Genomic DNA, 4,605 nt, shown 5'->3' on the forward strand with positions numbered 1-4,605 from the left:
TGTCCCAACAGTCTTCACCCAATTCTCAGAAAGAATGAGAATCAGTTGGATTTTATAAAACCACACATGCTACTACATCTTGCCATAGACAGGCAGATTATTCAGGCCCAAAGTAAACATTTTCCCAATCCCCAGGCTTTGCCTCTTGAGCACCAATTTCAAATTGAAGGTTGTAACAGTTCTTAAATATATTTATAAAGGTATTTCCCATCTTGTAATGAAAACCAGTCTTTAAGACTTTAAGGCATTCCATAGCCAGGAGAGGTTCCTGAAAAGTTAAATGATCACCATTTGGAAATCCAAATTTCTGTATATTTGACAGCCTCAGTCTCTGTACAACTGGAGTTCATCCATACTAAAATAATCATGCCACAGCTAAGGAATGCAAAATCGTTACACATTCTCAGAGATTCAAGGCACTTATACTTGCCTGATTTCATAGATTAATTACTAGGAAGACAGAGGATTGTAAAAATCTTTGGATTAAATTCTGTTATGGAAGGCATAAATAATCTAATGATTACTATGCATGCCTGGTCAAACAGTTCCTGTCACCAAGTTATTGGAGTGCTTTTTTCACTTCTAGCAAGGAAATGATCTGAACTGCAAATTGAGCTCAGCTGTAAGGAAGAGATGCTTCAATCTTAGCCCTCAATTCTTCCACAAAGAGGGGAGTGGCCAAGTTAGCAACAAGAAGCATTCACTTAGTCATGCAATATTTAAAAATAAAGCCCCCATATGGGAAATACCTAACTACCTCCTGCAGTAGTCTTTGCATTCATTTCTAAATAGCCTTAAAAAACTTTCCTTCCAATATTCATAGTGTACCCCCATTTAAAAGTAATAGTCACAGTTCTGTGATTTCAGGCAGAAGTGGTTTATCGGAAAGTGTATTCGATGTGGAGTGGAAAGAACACAGATTTGTCACTTAATAGCCATGTGATCATATGGCAAAGGGCACTACCTTCCTGGGTCTGATTTTTTTTTTTTTTTTTTTGGCATCCAAATAACAATAGAAATACTTAACCTAATAGAATTAAATGAGTGCACTTTCCTCTTTGTAAACTAGAAACTTCTATACAATTGTGAGAAATGATTTGAAAATGAAATGTTTGAGACATCATTCGTTTTCAAATAAGATTGATGAGGAAAGTAACCAAGGAGTCTGGAAAATTAATGAAGCTGAGGATATAGACTAAGTGGCCATGTGTAACGGGGCTTCTTAGGAGGAAACTGACACTGTCACATACCTGAACTGCTATTCCCACCTTACTGAATTTTGAATTGAACTACAATTTTCAAGCAATTCAAATTCAAACTGAGTTGCCATAATTCCTGATTTACCCCATCTTGTGTCAGCCCCAAAGCTTCAGTGACAAATAAAAAAGAAAGATATCATGCTTGTCCCTTGCTCAAGCCGGCTTGAAAGCACATTTCCCCACATCACATTCACACAGGAATCAGAAAAGATGTTGACCTTAGAAAAATGGGCTGTAAGTTTTACCATCCAGTTCAATTTATTCTCTGTCATACCTACCGTCAAGTTTGATCTAAAGTCAAATTGTAAATTCAGAAGGAGTGGAACTAAAGGATAACTAATCATACTGATGACAACGGAGGTATTTGAAAATACAGCCATTTCCCATTAATGCTTCTGCTGTAATTGCTATGTTCACAATGATTCAACAGAATTCTATTTTCAAGTAAAAAAAAAAAAAAAGTCTGTTACGGCAAACCCCCAACATCCAAATAACATCAAAAGCAAAGATTCCCTCAACCTGAGAACTAATGACTAGGAAGTTAAATGCTCAGTGATAGATAATCCATGAATTAAAATTAAAATTCTGTTGTCAATGTGAAGGATATGTGAGCCTGCCTTGGAAAATTTCTGTCTAAAGGGATTATTTGTACATTCATTCAACAAATGTTTATTGAGAGTCTAGTATGTCCCAAGTGTTTTTGTAAACACTGGGAAGCATATCAGACAAATTCATCTCTATTGGACCTTAAATTCTAATGAGACTGGGTATATGACAGGGACATAAATCAATTTCATTTTGATTGTCTATGCACATTGATTAAAGATGAGCCTAGGGAACTATGTTACAAAGAACTATGATAATATATGTAAGTTCAAGAAGAAAGACTGCCAGAATTGACTAGTGATGTCTGTCGTGGGAGCAGGATAGAGCAGTATTGGCACACATGCCATGCTTTTGCTACTCCTACATTCTAGGAAATGACCATGGGGCTAAAAGCCTCAAATTCAGAACTTTTACCCATGGAAAATATTGGTGCTAACCACATATGCCAGATTGACCTTCTTTTGTGCTGTCTTTTTCAAGGGAAATAAGAGAAAATTACCTACATTTCTATGTACCCCAAGGAAGGCTCCTGAATTTTCACAGAAGAAACCTTTTCTTTCTTTTGGTTGTTCATCAAAACATGTAAGTCTATGCCCTTATAGAAAATATTTGCCCTTCACAGTCTTACCAAATTATGCCAATTTCAAACTCTCTGCTATCTTATAGTAACCAAATCCTTGATCACACTTTCAGCTTAATCTTACATTTGGTGGGTAGCCACAAACCAAATTTCAGCCAACTTGATAATAAAATACCTATGAAAACATAAAGGCAAAGGATATTCAACTGATGATTCAAAGAAATATAAATGCAATGAAGCAAATTTTAAAAATCTTTGACCACACTACTAACCAGGAAAATGCACACTGAACAATAACCAGTCACCATTTTTCCATATCAAATCGGCAAACATTTTAAAAGAATGGATAATATAGCATTGGCAAGAGTGTGAGGTAAAGAGCACACGCACACTTAAGCAATACCAGCAATACTGCTGCTTTGGAAAACAATTTGTCAGCACTTAAAAACATCTAAAATATGTATACTCTTAGAAAGCATTTCCATTTTTAGGAAGCACTCACACAGGTACGTTTGCACAAGCCTATTTATTATCATGTAATTTACAAGAATAACAACTTGTTCATCAATATCAGATTGGTAAGACATAGCATAGTAAACCCATACTATGGAATAAAATGCACTCACTGAAAAAATAAGTTCAGTAGACTTGTAGTGAGATAATATTCACTATATATCACTGAGAAAAAGTGGATAGAAATACCATCTTTAGAGACATTAAAGTCCCATTCAACCTTTCACATTTCAAATTGACCAAAAACAGTGACACAGTAAATAAATGAAAAGACTTAACTATTTATCATTTTTTCTATATGAATTTTACCTCAAAGTAACCAAAAAGATGATGAGGGAAATTTTCTTTACATGAGAAGTAAATTAATAAGTAAAGATAAGATAAAAATATAGTAAATAAAATTTTAAAAACAAATATGTAGAATAAAGTAAAAATATTACTGTTTTGCAACTCCTAATGAATGGAGCTGGGCAATGATTAAAGACCACTAACATCACAAAAAGCAGCAACCAGGTACTATGTGCCTTCTGATGGAAGAACGTACCACCACCAGTGAAATAGTTCTGCTTGAAAAGAGAAATTGAACCTGAATCTGATCAAGCATTTCTATCTAATTACCAAATTACAGGAAATAGAGGACAGAGAAACATTTTAAACCAGACCACAGGGATGCAATCAGCAAAGTACAGACTGTGGGAAACTATAAACAAACAATTTGATTTCTTCAACAAACAAATTGAGAGGGAAAAAATACCAAGATATGAAGGAGGAATGTATAGCTTAAAATAAGTGTGGGAAGCACAAAATCCAGTCACAATGCTTGAATCCAGCAAACTGTTAAAAAAAAAAGAAAATTATAAGGCAATTGGAAATTTGAACACTGACTGGGGGATATTTGATATTGAATAATTATTGCTAGTTTTATTTAGTTGAAATACTAATATTATGTTTTCAGAGTCCTACATTTTAGACACATACACTGAAATCATTATAAATAACATTTTGTAATGTCTAGGATTTACTTAAAAAGAATCCAGAAATGGGGTACATGTTGAGGTAAGGATGAAACAGAACCAGCTGTGAGTTGGTAGTTATTGAAGCTGGGTGTTAGGGAAAAAAAAAAAAAGGAGGTTTATGGTACTATTATACGCTTCTCGAAACGTTGAGATTTTTAAAATAATACCACAGCTTAAAATAGGAATATAGAAAATTCAAAAAATAAAAATGACATGGTTGTACCAGTGCAAATATTTCCCTTTCAAATACCTTTGGTGCACTTACAAAATTAATCATTTTGAAAGTACAAAGATGATCTTTTTTTTTTCTACTTTATTGGAGTGTAATTGCTTTACAATGGTGTGTTAGTTTCTGCTTTATAACAAAGCGAATCAGTTATACATATACATATGTTCCCATATCTCTTCCCTCTTGCGTCTCCCTCCCTCCCACCCTCCCTATCCCACCCCTCCAGGCGGTCACAGAGCACCGAGCTGATCTCCCTGTGCTATGCGGCTGCTTCCCACTAGCTATCTACCTTACGTTTGGTAGTGTATATATGTCCATGCCTCTCTCTTGCTTTGTCACAGCTCACTCTTCCCCCTCCCCATATCCTCAAGTCCATTCTCTAGTAGGTCTGTGTCTTTATTC

Source organism: Monodon monoceros, unplaced genomic scaffold (genome assembly GCF_005190385.1).
Source record: "Monodon monoceros isolate NGI ecotype Baffin Bay Population unplaced genomic scaffold, NGI_Narwhal_1 Super_Scaffold_14, whole genome shotgun sequence".
In the NCBI taxonomy this organism is placed as follows: Eukaryota; Metazoa; Chordata; class Mammalia; order Artiodactyla; family Monodontidae; genus Monodon; species Monodon monoceros.